The sequence below is a fragment of the Aythya fuligula genome, chromosome 11 (assembly GCF_009819795.1).
Source record: "Aythya fuligula isolate bAytFul2 chromosome 11, bAytFul2.pri, whole genome shotgun sequence".
NCBI classification, from domain to species: Eukaryota; Metazoa; Chordata; class Aves; order Anseriformes; family Anatidae; genus Aythya; species Aythya fuligula.
This window is the reverse complement of record NC_045569.1, coordinates 19,746,419-19,768,122: the sequence shown is the minus strand read 5'-3', so window position 1 is coordinate 19,768,122 and position 21,704 is coordinate 19,746,419.

Here is a 21,704-nt window from a genome sequence, read left to right as displayed (position 1 = left end):
CTTCATCACCTGCAAGTACAGCCATGGCCACATGGAAAGATGGAGGAAGGCGGTAATTAGTGCTGCCACTAGCTGTTGGTGCACATCTCTGTTTGGGGGTTGTTTGTTTACTTGTTTTTAAATGGGAAACTGCCAAAATTCAGGAACGGTTTTCTAATTTTAACATTTTTATTTTCAACCGGGGAAAAGCAAATCCCCACAACACAAGTAATTGCTCCTCAATCTATCCACGGGGTTAGATTTCCCAGTCGGTTTCTCATCTTCCAGGGCTGAAAGGAAAGATCTCCTCTGGGACCCACACGCGATCCCTCCATTATGTGAATGCAGTGCGTGCACGTTCGTAGTATTACAAGTCGGAGTTTACTCGAACGACTTTGGCATGGCTATCGTGAATCTATATTAAGCTATTCCCCAATATTTATTGTCAACAGCACCGAGATTAGAGGATGCCTGCCTCCTGTTTCAAAACTTAATGGCCCATTGACCGCACTTCCTCTGAAGCACAAGCTCCATGTCCCACGACACTAAATCTGTGCCACGCTAATGAAAAGCCCTCTTTATTTCAAGCCAGGATCCAGAATGGAAATGATTTAGGTCACAGTCGCTGTGTATTTTAACTCGCGAACTCACTATTTCTCTAGTAATTAGAGATGAGGTCCGTGGCGATGCCAGACGGGATGCTGACCTGAACACGCCTATCTATTGCGAACACTCTCCTGGAGATTTTTATTTAACACGTTTCAAATTAGAGCTGAGGTAGGAACGAAAAATTCTTTGGCACGAGTCATGGACACAGACGAGTGCATTTTTCACTTTTTTGATCCTTAACTCGGTAATATTTTATTTCATGTTAAAGACACCCAGATGAGACATGACAACGGTGACAAGCATGAATTTGAGCGGGGCCCTGCCTGAGCAGAACCCTTTGGGCTTTTTCCGAAGTGTGACTTGGAGACCGTCACACGCAGAGGTTAGCAATAGCTTTCCCCCTGTTTTTATTTTTGTTATTTTGCTAACCTCTTCAATCTCACTTTGCTGAAGCAGAGGAAATGAGGTAAATTGGTCCTAACACAGGCCAGAAACTGCTGTCCTGCTACTGACGTGGGGTTTAAGGGTACTGTGGGAGTGGAACAGTAAATCTCTGGAGCACAAATTTCTTGTGATAACACTAAATCTCCCCAATATTTATTGCTAAGATACAGAGTGTTATGGCAACATGAAGAAAAACAAGTTACAAGGTTTTCCTTTAAGGCACAAAGAACCACAAAACTCTGCATGCTGCTGCCTACATTTAAGCAGGGACTTGGTGATATTTAAATAACATAACTGTGCACTCACGTGCTCTTTTTCACTGCTTTGACAACGCTCATATGACATCAGACTTCAGTTTTCATTGCTCATCGAGCAGAGTTATAAGCCTGTTTTATGGACTAGGATGTTCTGTAGATGTGCTTTAAAGTTATTTGGTTTTGCATTCAATCTTTTTCTTAAAGGACAACCCCAGGACAACCCACTGTATGGGTGCTGTGATGGCAGGTGTAGTACAACAGGGTAAGGAAGTGTAACTGGAACGTTTTTCTGTGAGTTAACAAGCACTAGGAACATAGCAACTGCCTTAAACAAATATGAGGATGAGACTAGCAATGCAAAGGCTAGCATTTCCCAAACCATAGCCTACTAGAAACAATTACCAATGACATACACACAAATACCTACAAACACACAAACAATCCCATGCTTCTTATACAATATTTTCCAACCTAAGATCAGCATTCATCTACGTGGTTTGAAAGTATCATCTTGTTTCCACCACGGATGCATAAACCCATCCTTCCACTCTTTGCTCCTACCCTATTTTTGACAAATATTTCTGCTCTGTGTCCTAAGTTTAAGAATTAACTTACATGAGAAACAGATGTTTCCCTTTTGCAAGGAAAAGCATCTTTTTGAAGGTCAGTGGTTGGACAGAAGGACTTCCACAGGTAACAAAAGGCAGTGGCAGGTGCCACTGTCTCTTCTGCTTTTAAGATGTTTTTCATATGACTTTAACTTTACCAGCAGCTTTCCAAAAGTTGTAGAAGGTAATTTCGATACTTCCACTGGATTCAGATTCATTAACTGAGCCATTGCTAAAATCGTAAAGATTATTTTGTTGAACAAATCCAATCCCTGTGTCCATTCCTAAGCGTAGCCCAAAATATTTCAACAGTGCCTCCCCTCCTTTAGATGTTTTTAATATTGAATTAGAATTCAATATTAAAATTTGGAAGAAGGGAGATTTGCAGGATGTAAGCTTTATTGCCTGTGAAGTTTTCTCATCTCCACATGGAACTGCTTAATGGTTACAGAGAAAGAAAACTTAAAAGAGAGACAGAAGGGAAGAATTGTGGAGAAGCTGTTGCTCCACAGAAGACAAATCAATCAAACACAAGGAACCGTGAACCAAGTAAAGTTTTCCTCACTGGTTAAACTTTATGGAATTAATGATTTGAGTTTCAGTGATACCTAAAGGCTGTATTACATTATTGTGTGTACAGAAAAAATAATAAATAATCCCTGTCCCCTTGCAGTATTGCACTTTCTCCGTGGTGATAACGATGAACATTCCTAAAAAACAGCACACAACTATGCATATGTGGAAAGACTCACAGCATGTACAGACAGACAGGCAGAGCAGAGAATAGCTCAGGCCAGAATTACACATCAGCACCCACAGAATTAAGGAAATTTCATGTGGAATCCTTGATCTCAGCATATAAATAAATTAGGTTCAAGGAAAAGGTAGATCTAAACCGAGATTCTCGAGCTGGATCTATTAGCTGCAGTGTGTGATTACAGGCAGACCGTAGCATTTGAATTAGTTACAGTGCCAACTATGGAAATATTAAATCTTCGAAAGAGAAGAGGGTCTGTGAATGGAGAACTCTCTTTCTCCTGTACAAAAGCTCATTCTGTGATGACCTGATCTGATCTCACAGGAGGCCTCACACCTGTTCCTGGAAGTCTTCATCCACGCAAGGTGGCACAGTCCCAGGATCAGGACTGAGATCAGCCCCTGCCCTACTTCAGACTGTCCCCGAAGCAAAACACCTCCCCAGATCCACTGCCTCTTGCCCACGCCAGCTTCCTTTGGCCGTGGCCCTGTGCTGAGGAGCAGGACGAGCACCGCGGCCTGATGCAGCCCAGGCCTCTCCTCCAGGCCTGCCCTGCTCGTGCCATTCCCCATTCACCTCCCAGGGCGGAGGCAGGAGCACACCAGGGAAGGGCAGAGCGATGCCAAACCACAGGGTGGGGCGAGGAGAGTGTCTGCACAAACGCTGCAGCGCCACGATAGCATCAGTGACTAATAAGTTCAGTATCGCACATGTTGGGAATTATCAGCAAGTCACCCGTTGGGAGGGCACAAACACTGCACTGCGCTGGGCCGCCTTGGGCTGGTGCTGAGTCTATTTTTATGCTTTAAATAAACAGAATCAAAGTCCAAGAGTTAAAGCTCGGTCTCAGCTCTTTTAAACTGCCAGTTTCTGAAATTACACAAGCAAACAGTATTAAAATAAATCCTAAAAGCGTCCACTTTCTAAGAGCCCATACCATTGTTAATGTCAGTACCAGAGAGCGTTTGCCTTTTGCAAAGTTATATGAAGTTTTGGTTTGGCTGAACTCACATTGTCTGGTCATTTCTAGCTTCCCTAGTGAGAATATGAATGGTTTCTATTTAGAGGAGATTACAGGTAGCCATAAATTATCACCTAAGTGTGGGCTGCCTTGCTAGGCCGAGCACCTTGCCAGCTCTCCGCATCACTAGATGGCCGATGCTCTGGCTGGGGGACCTGCCAAGTCTCAGTCCACGTCAACTCCGTTTCTGACATGTGTTATGTTGATCATAGGGAACCATTGGAGAGACCTGGTTATGGAAGAATGAAGCATTTTTTCCCCATCTATCATAGGTACTTTGCAGATGACTGCATTCCTGCGGGACTACATCATCTTTTTCAAAACTGAGCTTCCTCGCTGCCCTTCCCTAAATATCAGCTATGACCAGGCAGCTCGGATTGTCTGCATTATCAGCTTCTAGAAGCAGGATATATAAAACAAGCTTAATTATCACCTGCACGTTATTGTTAATCGTGGAGCCTTGGCTTTCAGGCTCAGGGAGACATTAATTACTACATTTAAATTTCTGACTCAAAGAAGTGAGTTGACGTAAAACACTATCATGAGCAGAGACGCACACTAAGGTTTTTTTTCAAAGTATCCATTCACATAATGTTCTTGGTAAAAAGCTACTTAAATGTAACGCATGTGATATACATTAATCTGCTGCAGTGTATTAAGGAAAGTACTTTAAAGGCATACCTTAATTAAGCGTCATAACAATTCTGGGTGAGGATGAAAATAATCATCCCTGTTTTGCAGGCAAGTGCTAAAAAGTTAATTAAATTACCGGAGTCAGACGGTGACTTAAAGGCATACTCAAGAAAAGAGGTCAAAAGATTTGGTTCTAGTCCCTGTTGATAGGAATCTCTCCCCAAAAGATGAACAGGCTCCAATAAATTTTATTTGACTTCAGACAATGCTGCAAACCTTGTATTCTACTGAACGAACTGTGAGAGATGTTGCTTTTCTATAGAAAGCATAAAGTAGTCTGGGTATTAAAAATAGTACCAACAATACTACCAACAAAGGAATGCTTTGCATTCCAAACCTCAGAAGCTCAGAAGAAAAAATAAATAAATAAATAAAACAATAAACATTACACAAAGCTGCAAGAACCTGCTCAGAGGTAATGCAATCATTGATTTATTTGGATGTGAATGCCTCTGAAGGGTTCTGCCCTTTTTGCTTCCCTTACCAAGAACCAAAACAATGAGAAAGAAGTGAATGAATAGTTATTACTAGACATGAAGATGATGTCTGAAAGAAAAAGTGAGCTGGAGGGCAATCATTAAAATGATCCAGTCGGAAGATCCCCTGATATACATAGAAATGATTTGTTATTATTGCATTAATGATGTCATTTCTTTTTCAAGTCACGATAAAAACCAAGCCAAGGGTTTGGCAGGTGACTAAAGAAAAGCTGTTATCCCTGTTAACGCGTACAGTACCATCCTGGAAGAAATTTGTGTATCCAGGTTATTTCGCAATCCCTAGTTCGATTGAGCTAATTAAGTCAATTATGTAAAAAAATCTTGCTTGCCAGGGTAGGTGAGACTTGGGGCTGAGGAGCGGTGGTACGTACACACACACCGTGTGCACTTCTGGTGCTTGCTCAGCCTCAGCCTGTCTCGTTTGTCTTCCAGCAGCTTGTCAGCAAGGGAAGAGGCATGCGGAGAGGGACGGTCGGGGAGCACGCTGCTCCTGGGCCACGGCTTCCAGTGCTGCTCGTCGTCCAAACGCTGGCTCGAGTCAACCTGCTGGCATATCCCTGGGGCAAATATGCCACGGGGACAGGAGGAGTTCGCTTCAAATGAGATTTTCAAGCTGCATTGACTCAAAAATATTTTCAGGAACGTTAAAAGCCGAGGCAAAGTCCCTATGGTCTGTATTTTCCAGGGGCAAGCACACGCTGGAGCACAGCAATGTATCGCAGCGTAAAGCCCTGCACACAAAAAGGAGACGGCAGCCAAATTCCACCCTCTACCACACTATTAATAATAGTTATTATTACTTGAGCTCCCCTAGCTATCCTGGGTGGTTCTCAGAAAACAATGGCACAGTCTTTGCCTTGAAATGGTAATCTTCCGCGGAGACATGATACAACAGGCCGCAGGAGCAAAAATGAAAGAGGTGGGTGGGGACCGGAGAAGGCAGGACAACGGTCACAGTAATAGGATCGCTCGTTATATCCTGCAACTATCTTGATGCTCCCATTAAGTGATTTAATTAATGACTTAGATACATTTCCAGGAAGGACTGAAAAGAGTTAGAGAGAAGGAGGGCGTGGCAAAAATGTTCGGGAGCAATAACCGGGAAAGCAGCCGGGTGAAAGTAAAACCAGCAGATCGTGAGTGCAGGAATTAAGCAAACTTGGATGGATTTTGCTTTATGACGCAGCCTGTGGCTCAGACATCGCACTGCCTCACTCGTGTGGGTCCTCGGGTGGCTAGCAAGGTGTGAGGCCAGGTCAGAGCCAAGGCATTTAAGGCGCCTCCCTCAGTGGTGAGGCTCCTTGTGTCACAGACCCTGCAGAGTTAAACTCCCTTCGGTGAGCAGGTTCCACATGATGAGGGAGGGGGACAGATACACAGACAAGCAAATGAGACCATGAAAAACAACTTTTCCTTGGGAAAGCAGCTTCTGAACATGCAGAGATCTGGTGTCATGAGTGTGAAGGGACTGTGCATCCTGAAGTCACCAGCAGGCCGAGGCCAAGCAAGGTGCAAGGCTCTGGAGACACTTGGCACCTCATTTAGGGCCCTATGGGTACACTCAGGGTATTTTGTAGCCTGACCTGATTTCATGCTGCCTCTAATATTGCTCAGCTCAAAATACCTTGCAAAAATGGAGCAGATAAAAATGAAAAGGCAGTGCTCTTCGTTACAGATCATCTTTCTGTTCCATATAAAGAGAAGTCACTGCTGCCTGTGAGCTCTCTGGACAGCTGAGGGAGACAGTAAGTTTTATGTAATGGGAGGTAAAAGGGGTCTTGCTTTCTCAAAAACATATTTTGATTTAAAAAAGTAAATCTATCAAGCTTTCATTTGCAAAAAACATTTGCAAATTGTAAAAAAACATTTGTAACACAAACAAGAATTGCCTGTGAAAACCCCTGTTTGGGCTGAAAAGGCAGTTTTTTTAACAGAGAGTTTCCCTGACTTGGTCATTATTCTCTGCCTGCACCTGCTGCCTTTCAGCAAAGAAAGCCTCATGTCTCATCTCCCCCTGCGAACAGGATTCCCCGTGTGCACGTGGAGATGTAAGCAGGAAACAGAGCTCGTGCACCACCAGAGCAAAGTGTAACAGTGATGTTAGCAAAACAGGAGCTTTCTGCTGCCTGAGTTTATCCTGGAGAAGCTAGGACCCACGCAGTCGCTCTCACCATTTCACGCAGAGCCACGCTGTGCATTGCACCTCGGTCCCTTCCAGCAGCCAGACCTCATTGGGGCAAGGCCCTGAGCGCCCAGAGCCGGAGGCTGAACTGCACAATAACCAGGGCCAGGCCTCCAGATCCCCACGCGTGCCCCCACCCTGACCTCGTGCACCATTCAGCGCTTCACTGAATAAGCAGAGTGATTTCAGGAACCAGGAAGCTTTTTTCTGGCTCGGCCTGTCTGTTTGTTGGCCTTGTATACTCCCCAGGTGCAGAGGTGAGCATGAGGTAATCATACCTAGTGAATATGAGGTTTAGTCTATAGGAAACCAGCGGAATTTATGTAATTCTGGCACGCAGCAGCTTTCTTCTCTGTAAATTTAGCAGCGAGTAGCACGCTAGGCTCCCAAACAGAGTGAGCACTATGTTATGTGTGGATCCTCCTAACCAGCTTACCGCATCAGAGGCAGAGGCCACGCAGGGGAAGGAGCTATGACCTCAGGCACCGGTCACCAAATACCCCTCACGTGCTCCTCGTCACGCAGGTACTCCCGTCTGAGTCCGAAAACCTGCTTCACAGTCAAAAAAGGGATATGAACTGAAACTATGCTTGTTTACTGCCACAATCTAAGTGCTGTGTTAGGGATACATTTCCCAAACAGTGCTAAAACTGCAGAATTTATTCTGGCTTTGAGGAAGAAGAATGGTTAAGGGTAGGAGAAATCATCTATGCTATTAAGGGAGATGAGGAGAGAGGGAAAGACCAATCCCTTTTTTTAATATATTTTTTTAAATTCTCCTGAGTGCTTTAAGGATTTTGAGGCAGCAGCTGAATTAATGCCAGATCCTCAAGCTCGGCACAGCTCATACACAAATGACAGCAGCCCAAGGTCTAGAAAGGCCCTGGAACAGAGGTGATTTCCTTCTGAAAGGCATTTTCAGAAGCACTGCAATGTGCAGATGAAAAGCACCTTCAAACATCAATCCCTGAAGAAGAGAGGATGAGCTGGCATCGCACCTGCCCCTGCCTGAACTCCTGAGAGAGGTGATGGAATCAGGATGTTCTCAGAGGTGCTCAGCAAAAGGACAGGAGGCAAAAGGCACGACGTAGGAAATCCTGCCAGGGCAGAAGGAAAAGGTTCCTTACAGTGCCAGTGGTTCTGCACTGGAACACGGACTGAGGAGGTTATAAAGCCTCCAGATCTGCATTTTTGAAACCCACCTGGTAACACCGTGCGGGATTTCCAGCTCAGAAGTTAGCTCTGAACAGATGGTTTGACTCAAGGCCTAGAGATCTTTCCAAACTCAGAGTTTCTGTAAGGCTGTGAGCACTGAGCCCTTCTGAGGTGTTGCAAAGCACGTGGCTGCAGCTTGAAGCTGCTTTAATTTGTGTGTTAATTTATTTCAGTGGAAAAATGTGCTTGTCTCCTGATTAAATGCTTCCTTTTTTGACTTAAGCTCACATGGAGAAGACAGAATTTCCTCGAGGCTGGCCCCAAGTCACAGACCTGCCAGAGAAGAAAATGACCTTGGATCTGATTTTTGTGTGAAACTCGTCATTCAGCTGCATTTCTCCATGATCATTTCTTTACACAGTCATGCAGAAACAAGCCGATGTCTTGTCCTTCTGAGGCTGAAAATAGGAGTAAAGCAGCGTTACCCACGCCAGCACTTTGCACACTGACACCAGAGGTACATTAGCACAGATTTTTTTTAATGTTTATCTTTTTCCTACAGAACGTGCCCATATTATCGCTTCCCAAACAACAGCAATGGGGCCACAGTCCCATTTGGGGATGTCATGATAAAAACTACAGCGAAGGCTGACATCTCTTCTGTGCAGAGTGCTGGGGATTTGGGGGAGAGGTTTTGTGGGTTTGCTTTAGTTTTTTGATTGCAACAAGCTTTTGTAGATACAGGGCCTTTACCAAGGTCAACGCTCCAACTCCAGTTTCACTCCTAACTCCCCTCCTTAGAAGTCAGCAGAGCCCTTTCAATGAATCAAAGGCTTGCACTTTAAAGGACCAGAGCACATTGTTCTAGAGGAAATACATTTCAAAGCTTAGTAGAGTTACTCACCCTCGCACTATCAGACAAGGAGTTTTAAAAGTTTTTCTAAGTCATCGAGCCATCGGTCCTGTCATTGGATTTTTAAAATGTGTTAGGTTCCTCATTACGTGGTTATGTGGTCCCCTGTGCTGTGGCACATGCACCGTGTAAGAAACGGTGAAATTCTGCATGCCAGTGCTTCTGGGCTGCTTATTTTTTTTTACCAACGAGAAGCATTTCATACAAATACAAGGCTTTAAATAAAGAAAAATAAAAAAAAAAAATAAAAATCATATTTTCCATGTCTTTTTGTGTCAACAAAGGACTTTACTGGTAAGTAATGAGTCTGCACTAAGCAGGCAAACACAAGGAAATTAAATCTACGTTGATAACCAACCATGGTGTATGCATATATTGCATCTCCAAGGATTAAAAACAACCCAGCCACAAAACAGCAAAAGAAGCTTGGTCCTTTTACATAACAATAGCCATTTATGATAAATTTTGCCGCTTACATTTTTAGAGGAATATTCCAATAATTCCATCTCATATGCCCCAGGTTTTTTTCAGTTGTTTTATACCCAGTCATGTAAATGATGACCTATTGAAAACATATAAGCTAAATATTTATGCATAATACTTAACATTATTTTTTGTTAATATGGTGTAAGTATTTTGCCTTACAATATAAGCTTTTGCCTCCCTTAGCACCTTCTTAGCATCTCCCTAACCTGCTCAGCTGGACAAGCTGTGGTGAAATCCACAGAGACAGTCAGAAGAACAATTTACAAAGTCTGCAAGAAACAAAAGCTTCTGAATAGCAAGAGCTGTGTCACATGCCTAACCTCTTCCTAGCTGTATTTAGGATAAAGGATATTTGGCTCGCGGAGGTGCGGTCTGGCTGATATAATTAGACTTCTCAAGAATCTCTGAACAGTTTGGGGAAATGTGCCTTCAATTAATTTTGATTCATTTAAATCACAAGTTACTTATTTGCCATATCCAAAATTTGCTAAAAATGTGGAACATTTGCCATAGCACTGGAAATCCCTGAAAACTGAGAAATTATGTGCATTGCAAAAGCAGCAAGTCTGCGCGTGCCTTTGGCTCCTTTCAGCCAGCCAGACCCCTGTCTGGCGGGGCACAGAAAGCCCTTTGCATTTCTTTTGCTCACTTTATCTTCAAATACCACAGCGCTGAAATTCCGCTGCAGCACTCCTCTCGTTCACCGGTGTGCCGTTCTGCTCCCGTCACATCCAAGGGGGAGCCAAAAGAAGAGCTGGAACAGCGATTGTGATGTAGAGGTCAGCTTGGAATTGAAGGGCATGGCCCGTTCTGGAAGGGAAAACTCCCAACTGTGAGGATCCCCAGGAATTGAGGCAGGCTCAGGTCACTTTCTGTAGCACAGATGCTGCCAGGCTTGTTTTGCTGCTAGCACCCAAAGGAAGACGGTGCCTCCATGTGTGCCAGCCTCCAGGCACGCCTGAGCCTGGGTTTTAGCTTCTTGTGGCACTGGAACTTGCAGAGAGGTTACAGAGATTTAGGGGCACACGTGCCACTACCTCCAGTGGAGAGCAAGGGTTAAACTTATCTTACAAAAGTTTAGAAATCCCAGCACCGATGCAGGACTGGCTTCACCACCACTGTGCTGGAACTTGGCGATCGTGTGAGAGGACACATCAACACTAAACAACGGCCTGGAACAGGAAGAGAAGATGAGTATCTAATCCGACTGCAGCTCCAGAGGAAATCTCACGCAGGCTGCCTGGAAGGGGCCCAGGAGCCTCAAGCTGACGCCCCCACTCACCACCACTCTCCTCGGCTCGGGGTCCTCGCCACCAGGCACCGGGGCCGCATTCGGCACCTGGAAGCGGCGCTTTTGGGAGCCAGCACCTCAGCCTCGTGGCACAGCTGAAAGGCTCAGCCGTAAATCTTTTCGGAGCAGAAACAGCCCGAAAATGCGCTCAGGCAGGGCTGTCTGGGAGGAGGTGGGGGTTCAGGCTAATTCTTTTGTTTCTCTTATGCAGATTGTCAGAAACAAAACTCGTCCAACACACAAAGGCCTCCTACTTGGGATAGAAGGATTGGGAGCGCTGCCTCGTTTCTTCAAAAGAAAACAAAAATCTGAAGTCTTTCTACCCAAAAGTCCCAGAAGACTCCACGTTCGCCACTTATCTCAGAAAAACGATTGACACGAGAGCTGTTTCCCAACACACAAGCTATAAATCGCCTCCAACTCCTGTGCAAGGACATCCCAAGAACTCAAACACCGGCAGGCTGGGCAGCCAGCCAAAACCTTACAGAGCAGTTGATCACGGTTCCCACACCAAAGCTGTTACATATGAAGTCTGTGGTGTCTCAGCGTTCCTCCTGAAGGCTGTTCTCAGGCAGATACGGGAGAATGTGAAGAAACCTGTCTCTCCTAGCCTGTGCCCATGGAAAAAAATGCTAATGCACCGCGGCAGAGAGCAGCTCCCACATCGAGGAAGCTGCGCCGGTGAGCGGCTGCACCCTTCAGACGTTCGGCCTGGCAAAGTCACCAGCTCTGGGAGCAGATCCTTCTGGGGAAAGAAGTCAGCTTTTGAACTTCCCGTGATTCATTCCTTAGCATGGCTCCCTCCTAGATCTTTCTGGGCAAGTTTTAATAGCCCTGTTCTGACTTTTACTCTTACAAGCTGCAAGCTGCGGAGGCACTTCAGCTTGGCCTGAGTCCAAGCTTGTGATTCTATTTTATTTTATTTTTTAACCTGCCTAGTTTTAAGCTGGATGCCTTTTGTGATCCAGGTCATTGCCATGAAGAATAACGCTTGAGCAAGGGAGGTGGCAACAACAAAGAGCTGGGGCAAGAAGAGAGCGGGATGGGATTTCCCATTTGCTGATGGCAGACACTTCCTCCAGGATGAAGTGGCCAACTTTCTCCCAGACTTCTGTGAATTCCTCGTCAGCACACCGCCACAACCCGTGTCTACTCCACCGCTTGTGAAATTACCCTGGTGTCACAACAGCTGAGAGATGTCTCCTAAAGCTGTAGCTGCAGATGGTGTTGAAGGTATCCCCGTGTCCCACACCACACTCTGGCCGTCCGCTGGTCCTCAGTCCGCAGGCACAAGCTGTGCTCCTTCCAGGCATTCCTGCTCTGCTCGCTGCAACACAGGACCGCTGAGTTTTCACTGAGGTACCAGTGGCAGAGAAGGAGCAGAGTATTTTATACTTTGGGCATTTAACTCCCTTTGCAAAGCAATATGCATTTTTAAGAAATAGAAGGCTGCCAAAGAGAAATGGCGTAAGACAAGGAAGTCAGGGATTCAAAAGAAAATAATTGCCGGTGTTCAGGAGTGCGTGGTTCCACAGCTTTTGTTCGTTCACTTAAGAAATAGAATATGTCTATACTCCTCTTTCCCAAATTCCTGTTGGTCCTGTCCGCTACATCAGCTCGTGCCACACTTTTGAAAATCCCATTTAAATCTCATCATGTGTTCTTCAGAACAAGGTAAGGTCTAAATCCTTGGCAGCGTTCAGACACAGGCATGGTGTGGCGATGCTGCCACTCGCTGCAGGACGGCTCCCCCTCGTGCCCTTCCCACACAGACAGTCCCTGCCCAGGAGGTGAGACCTGCCCTACACAGCCATCCACACACGCTGTGCATGCCCGGAGATCCCATTTGAAGTCTCTGATGTCCAGGGATGACATTTAACAAAGGACACTTGGTTCTCAGCTCATTATTAAAATGGATTTCATAACTGAAATCTCATTAAGTGTGGTTTCGTCGAGGTGATCAAGGTCAGGCTGAGGTCCAGCATGGCGGTGGTTTTGTTTTGCTGGGCACACTGGATGCTTTCTCACGTGAAAGAACCAAAACAAGTGTCAAAATATGAATGGGCACTGCCTAAGGAAGCAGCAGCCTTTGTGCGAGGTGATTTGATGAAGCAGTACCTCTGTCAGTCCAGCTGGGCAGACGTCTTCCAAGAGAAAAATGCAAACCAACACCTGCTTCTTATTCCTGCATCTCACTCTCTAAGCACCTAAATGATGGGAAACAATCTGCCCTCAAGATTCCAGGAGCCCATAAATGCAAAAATAAATGAAATAAATCCAAGAGAATAGGTGTATGTTTAATCTGGATACCCCCCGGTGGAGATCTCTGTGCATAATGCTGCAACAATCGCATACTGAGATCAGACATCAATAGACATCCTGCTACAGAAAATTCCTAAAGAAGAGGTCTGTTTTAAACCAGGGTCCTGTACAGCTTTCCAAACAGAAGAAGCTGGCTTAAGTTGCATTTGGTTTATTCCAAAATGACCTATCCCAACGGGGCATCACTAAGCTTAGGTGGGCCCATTCTATTTCCATCCCGCTGTCAAGGTCCAAAAAAAGATCTGCACTTAATAAACCTTCTTTATACCAAGGATTCATACCCTGGGACTTTGCTCTCATTCTCCAAGTGCACGTATCATTTTGACCCAAAGGAGACTTTTAATGCAGCTTTAATGTCTTCAACCACAGTAAAGCACACACTTTTCAAGGCTTTGACAAAGCCAAAGCCATTTTTTACATGACCCGCTTTTTTTTCAAGTCACAAAACCCACTTGGCAACACCGTGAATTGCAGCCATACTCATTAACAGCCAGACAGAGATTTTAACCTACCTATTTAACTAATTAACAGTCAGACAGGAACAAAAAACACACCTCAAGTTCTGCAAAACTGAAGCATCCAAAACGCAAGGCAAGAAGTCCAGTCCTGGAACAACCCCCAGTCCCTAGATCCAGTTTTATTACCAAGATCTGCCACAGGCTTCGGAAAACAGTTGTCACAAATGAAGTAAGGATATTGCAGCCTAATTCACTTTTGAAGCATTTTCATTGATACTATTTCATGAAGTCATGTAGAGGATTTAACTTCTTCCCAGGTCTCTATCAGCACTTATTCAAGTAATGACAAATCTGATTTGTTACAGGAAAAAGTTACGTGTATCTTAACCTCCTAAGTGTGTTAGGATTGAAGAACACCTCCTACCGAGCTTCCAGATCCCTTTATAAAAACTGAACACATTGCAGATGACTTATTTGTTCCCACCGTACATGGCCTATCTAGCCTGAAATAGGCTCGGTGGGATTTGTGATGAAATCCTGACTGCTCTGAAGTGAGAGAGACTTCTGTCAGGGACTTCAGGGGAGCCGTATTTCAGTTCTGGAATTTACCTTTCCTTTAATACACATGCACAGCACTTATGATATGCTCACATACAACCTACCTAGCTAGCTGGCGACAGCAATGTTTTTAAAAGGTTTTGCTGCCTCTATTTGATGTTTTCTTATACATTTTTCACCACTTAGCCTGCATTTTTTATCTTTTCATCTTTCATCACTGGAAGTGAATCTAATGGGAACAGCAAGACACCTTTGTCCACTGTGTTCTCCAAGGGGACCTAACTTCTCTGTTTTTAACCCCATTTCAGTTGCTCGGCTGCTGCAGAGGGGAATTAGCTCCTTTGCTTTGCTCTGGACACCTGCAGGAAGGTGGGAATGGGACTGTGGATCGGAACAGATCGCAGTCCCACCAGCCACACAGTCCCAGGCTACCTGGTGTGCTGCTCAGCAAGGAGGGTGAGCGGGATCTATTTCTCCTCCCTGTGCTGTCCGCTAATTCTTGTGCTTCCCGAGTGAGGTGAGGAGTTTTCTCAGCCAAAAAGAGATTTCCTCCCAGGGAAACACACCCAGAGATTAAGCTCAGAGCACAGGGTTAAGCTGCCCAGTGGCATGAGCCCCCAAACCACTACCTGAAGCCGCACTTCTGCTCCCATCCTCCTGTCTCCAGGCCGGGCCATTTTCCTCTCCAAGGCATTAACGCTCCTGCTGGAAGAGATGCAGCCCCTACAGAGGGCAACCACATGGACACCTGTGTGAGCATCAGCGATTCTTCAAGACAAATTCGGAACCACGCTAAATCTACAGCACACGGAGTAGCCCCGAACTTAAGCAGAGATTTCAGGCGATGCCTTAGGAAAAGTGAAAACACATGACAAGAATGGCCATGAGGGTTTTTCCATGTGCAGAGCCTGCCTTTCTCTCTCCTTGAACTCGATGATGTTTTACCAACATAATTATAACTTCTGCCATAACTATTCTATATTTCCTCACTCTCGGTCAGATGGTGGGAGAATTGTTTTTTTGGGTGCCCCTAGTGTAAAATCGCCAAGAATAACTGCTGCCTCTCCCCCTCAAATGGCAGCTGTAGCCCTGTGAAAACAGCCCCGGCGGGTTCCCTTCTGAAGTGACAGCAGGTCTGACCGACATCAAAGGGGACGTGAGGTTTTCAGTGAGGGCTGTTTGTTGATTTTTTCTCCAGTGAAGTGATATTACATGGCATTTCCAACCCTCAATCCTATTAAGTGACAGAACTACCTAATAGCACTCATTAAATAACATAACTTGGTGTCAGAAATTCACTGACAGGTTCAGGCAATTGAAGTGGTAGATTTATGCCCTAAACCAATGTGGGTTTGGTGTTATTGTTATTGTTTTTTTTAATAAATGTCATTTATTTAAACAGGTGAAAGCATAAGACCCCAGACAGTTCATGAAAAGGTTATCACCAATCAGAACATAAATGAGAAGAGAATTGGGTGCCGGAACTTTACATGTAGAGAGGACAAAGCAGTAAAAGCCAGCTCATCACCGTGCTGCTGAGCCCTGTCTTTTCTTAGAAATAACTTCTTTGGTGACACCAAACTACACTGCAGTGCTGTCGTAAGGCAGCCATCTGCTGCAACAGTATTCAGGACCTTTCCACCTTTCTGTCCAAGGAGATATCCAGAATTATCCATAAACGAAAACCTTTGGTTTCGTTAGCCATTGCTTCTGGGCCCACAGCAAACACAGATAATAAAAACGTTGAAGTCCCAAACACCACCATCTTCCCTGCTCTCAGTCAGCTATTAACTGCACATTTTAAACCTTTAACCCAATGCATTTATCTTGTGGAGTGAATGACAAAGTTTGTTAGTGGTCACAGAAATAAGTTTATCAATGATTTCTTTTTTTTTTTTCTACAGCCCTCATCCTACTTGAAGCCCAAAGTACTTTTACCTGCTGATATCCAAGTGATAACTGCAGCTTTTTAAGGTGGGGATTTGGCAGTGGTTTACATCTGAGTGCAGAGAGCTTGAGGTGTAAGAACAGGAACAGCCAACTGTCTGCCTTAGATCTAACTTACCTATCAACATGCTAAGCTAGAATTAAAAATATAATAATAAATATATATATATACATATATATGAGCAACAATATTACAGTCCTCAACTGATGCTAGGGATCTCTTGATTCACATTTCATTTCAAATTAACGAGAGCACTCACGTGAGCAACTGCTCAACAAAATGCAAAGTAAAAAAACTGGGCTACAGGTCTGTAACTTGCTTCCAGAAATCCTCCCAAGGCCTGCCGCTCCTGAAATTCATGGTTTTCATTATTCCTCCACTTGCCCTTTGTCCCCACCCATGCGTCCCCCCAGGTTCCTGCGCCACCTCGGGTTATACGAGTCAGCCCATCTCAGCCAGAAGGACGTTACGGGGCCATTTGCAGCCAGGACTAGCATTGATCAAATTTTCATCTCATTGATGCCACCGGTGGTTTTTCATTTTTAGCCCCTGGAGGATGGCTAAGCACTTTAGAAGCAGCACTTTAGAAAAGTCCTCTCTTGTATTCTTACAGTCTCAAAAGAAGCAGTATTGCCACCAGCAAATGCAGGGGCAGAAGAGACCACCACAGAGGCAAAGCCCCAAAACACCTCGCTCTCAGCAATCCCCAGCCCTCTGCTCCATTTTCACCATGACCTGGCGTTCACACAAGGACCTAAAGGAGCAGACTGCAAACAAGGTCCATGGAGCAATCCCGGCTGCAAACAGCTACCTAAAAGAGACCGGGGGTAACCTCCAGCAGAGCTAATCCAGCAATCTGCTTGGCACGCCAAGTGGTGGCTCTGAACCGCCTGCTGGGTGCCACCTCTGCCACGGGCTCAGCCCTCGCCCCGGTCGCTGTTGGCCTGACCCTGCAGTGAACTGAGTCAGCTCACGAAATTGGTTGAACACTAACCAGGGGGGAGGACGTTAATCAGCTCCCAGGGTAATCTGAGCACCCGTGCTGATGAGAGGGAGGGGAGAAGCTGCAGCCGGAGGAAGCAGCAAATTGCAGAGTTCCCGGGATGGAAACGGGCAGCCACGAAGTCCTGACACCAGCTCTGCCACTGAAACCTCACAGCACACCCTGCACGGCTGCTCGCTTCCCTGGCTGTTGGGGTGCTGACAGCCTCGGGTATGGTACGGTCACAGCAGGGTAAAACTGATAAATGCAATCAAGGAGACCACAACCTGAAAAAGGACTGCTGCATCCCTGCCTGCACTGGAACAATGAGAGTTGTCCCCGGGACACCCCGTGGGGAGGCACGCAGAGCAGTAACACAGCCCTAGCAGCTCAACGCTGTCCAAAGCTCTGTCCCACATCCTCCTGCCCCCTCCTTTATGCAGGTTTAACACTCACCAGCCCATCGCTAGGAACCCTCGACCTCCCACCTTCTCCAGAAATCCTCACCCTGTCCCCCCCCCGATGCTCTGCCGCAGGTGCAGCGCATCAAATCTGCCTGGCCTGGGTACCTGAGCCAGAAGAGGACACGGGAAGCAGCAGGGGCATGCACTCAGGCAGCCAGGGGAGCCTTCCAGTCCCGTGGTGTCAGGGAGTAACTGGGATGTAAAAGACCCTCTGGAGCTCACCAGGTCCCGTAGCACTCCGCTGCCTGGGCTCGGCTGTGTCACTGCAGCAGGAGGCAAAACCAGGCAGCAGCCCTCTGGCTCACTCACCAAACCCTCGGTTCTCACAGTTTGCCAGTGACGGGTTTCATTTTTTAATGCAATACAAATGTTGTTGCAAAAACGACTCCTTTTTGTGCCCTAAGGGAATAAAATAAAATACTCTTCCTGGAAAACCCAATTAGCAGTTAAATCCCTGACTGCAAGGCTCCAAGTAAAGGCCGAATACTCAGAGGAACACCAAAACAATACAGCAAATATTTTTGCAGCAGGAAGAGTTTGGAGATGTTTGTTTACCATACAGTTTGTTCCAAACCTCACAGATCCTACAGAACCCATATAAAGACCTCTGATTATTAATAGAGTCGGGCGGCATGAAATGGTATTTCTAACCTGTTTATAAACGGCTTAAAGGAAATTACAAATACCTAAAAAACAAATCCAAGTTTACACTGAAAGGGCAGGGAGCTATATTTGTTCTTCCAGTAAGCAGCATGTTATACGAAACCGAGCTGAGGACATCTGTCATCATTTTACCTGGAAAAATTCAAAGCGGGGAGGGGAGGAAAGATTTTTAGTTTGCCCGTTTTATGGAAAAGCAAAACAAAGGGAAAAAGCCCATACAGTGCGCTAGCCTACTGTACATATGGATAAGTAGTTTCTGTAGCACATACAATGATTTTCACAACATGCCTTGAAAAGATTCGTTAATGTCTTTGGAAACGTGGGAAAGTAATTTATAACACCACATAAAAAAGTAGTGGAGGGCCCGATCCTGTCACCACTAACTTAAAGTGGGCAGAGTCGAGCTTTCAGGCCCTTCCGACAGATTTAAGACATTTTTCAGCAGCCTCGTTCAGATATTAGCAAACCCAGCCTGGCTGGCTCCCACCACATCCCCACTTGCTAAATTACTCCCCTTTCCTCTCCCTCCCCCCCTTTATTAGAATTTAAAACAAAAATATTTTTTTTTATGTGTTGAGCATTTGTATATTCGGAAACGGTGCCTGCCTTTTCTCCAGCCTGACAGCTCGGAGCCCTGCTCACATTTAGCAGCCTGCAAATCAAGAGAGGCAGCCCAGCCACATCCACCACGGCCAGAGCAGCCTGCTCTCGGCAGCATCACCGAAACCACCACGGTTTTGTGGATGTTTGATTTTTTGTATAACGCTGCCATGAAAACTGTAGTCTCCTACAGAAGCAGGGGGCGATTCTCAAAGTGGAAAGGGAATTAATTTTCCAGAGCCCTTTGTGATCAGGTAGAAATATTTTCCCTTTGCCTGCACGGTAAGAGAAATGATGAGGATGGACCGAGAGGTTGTGTTAGGGGGCCCGCAGCAGCCTCTGAACATGGCACATTTAGAAATGTGAGCCTGTACCAAAGCAAGAGCCTGGCTCCTTCTCACCCCCCCAGCACTGCAGTTTCAAAGTGGCTGCTGGATGAACCCAGATGAAGCATAGCCTCAGATGAAGCACAGCCTCAGAAAGGCTCGGTGGCTCCTTCTGATAACCTGGCCGAGGAGGACCAGTAACACAGACCCTGGTGAAGCTTCCATTGAGGCAATCCAGGAACGTGCACCAGCCAGTTGCAGGATACAGATCAGAGCCTCTCCCACAGGGCAGTGAACCAGTTTTCTGTAGAGCCATAAAGCACGCAGCCTCCCTAGCAGACCTACATGGACAACCAGTTTCTTTTAGCTATCAGTTGAGAGACCTCTGTCTTTGGAAGCTGCTGAAGCCCCCCAGCTTGTTAACTTTTGTTCTTCTACTGCATGGTTTGGTTCTGATTTAAATGCAGCGCTCATTTCTATATTCACCTCTATTGCAAATGCCTCTACCAGTGCCTGGCAGCTCTTCACAACATTTTCAAGACAGCTCATCAAGCTAATGCAGCCTGCCATATCTGCTTCTTCCAGCTTGACATTACCCACAAACAGAAAACCTTTTTCTGTTCAATTGCTACAACAACATGGTACAAAACTTCGCCGCAGTACAGTCAGACTTCAGTAGGAAAGTTTACTTCTTGTGCTTTTTACTACCTTGCTGCCATTTCCTAGCCATAAGCTGGAAATGTTAAATTATAAAAAAATACAATATTAACCAACCAATTGAGTTGCCAGTTCTAATATTGGACAGAAAAATGGACAAAGAAATAATCAAAGACTTACCAAAAAAGCAGATGGCTGGAGAGCACTTCTGGCAGTCATGCTACTCGCACATGGGACCACTTGAGTTTAACAAATCGGACAACAGAGAGAGCACTGAAATGGAAATTGGGGCTCTACTCCATTCAAATTCTTCAAAATGTTTGTTTTGGATTTGTACCTCTGCTGCAATTTACAACTCTAGATTAGATATAGCAAGAGTAATATTCTTGACTAGAAGAAAAACAGAGCGATTAAACCATTTGCCAAGTCACACAGATTGTCTCCCTGTGTACAAGTAATACTGATGTTCCTAAATAAAAACTAGCACTAAAGGTGTCTTTTACTAACACAGCTATAGAGTCTGACCAGCAGTTATAGCACGAGACACTTCCCTGATTGAAACTGCAAAACTTCTTCAAACAAGTCCCGTATCCGCATGTGAACATGTGTCAGTTACATCAGCATGGAAAGGAAAACCACAGAAACCTGAGATTTCACGGTCATCTCCATGCAGCACAGACAAGACACTGATACCTCCCATTGCAAGCAAGATTGCATCCCAAATCTGCTGTTCTAAAAGCATGCCCTTTACTGCTAATGAACTGAAGTGCAGTTGTTTCTAACATTTGCCAGCTTTGAGACTTTAAGGTATATTCAATCAGGGAGGGCAAATTACTAAAACAATGTTAGTAATATCAATACAACGACACACAGATAGTAGATGACCAAAAAAAAGGAAGGAACAAGACCCATTTCATCAGTCTTGCCGTAAGAAATTCGTTGCCTAAGTGTTTAATAGAAAAACATGAAGATCTTTGTCGCTGAGATGCCAGTTGCAGCTTAATGTAAATGTATGTCCAACTATGACATCACCTACCACAACCAAAAATTAAGACGAAAGTTCTCTGGTCTCAAGGACTAGTCACTCACCAGGGAACCGGTGGTTTTATATGCATGCCTTCCTGAAGAATCCAAAAATAACATTTTTCCATAGAGCAGAAATTCCTGTAGTGTTCACGCTTTTCGTTTCAGTAATGTTGCAATCTGAAGTGCCAGCCCTCTGTAATGAGGTAATCCGACAATGTAATTTGTAGTATTTTATTCTGTCAAAATTGATCTGAGTATTTCTATAGCAACTAGATCAAAACAAAAGATGAGGCAGACAGAATAAGTCTCTCCCTGCCACCACCCAGATTTTTATATAAATATATACGTATATATATAAAGCATTACATATATATAAAGTTAACTTTCATGATTCATCATTGAAGAATGCTAGAAAAACAGCAGTGGAGAAATAGCAGCACTGCGGGATGACATTTTAAAAGAAATGCTAGCAAATGTGTAAACTGACATCATTAAAATACAAAAAAGTAATTGTTCAATTACCAAACACCCATGAACAGAGTACGTCCTTCCCGCTAGATCCGTCAGGGAAGGTATTATCTATTTCCAGTTGGGATAGATGGAAATGGATACTGGCTTTTATTGCTGTCATGAGGTACAGGATATAATACCTTCCCCCCAGAGAAAATCACATTTTAACAATTACTGTTAACATGTTAATGTTTAAGAAAATGTGGCTGCCATTTAGCTACCTAAGCTTAGTTTTGGAAATACCGTGTGCAGTACTCTTGCAAATGCCTGTCAATTTGTTTTAATGCCCTTCTAG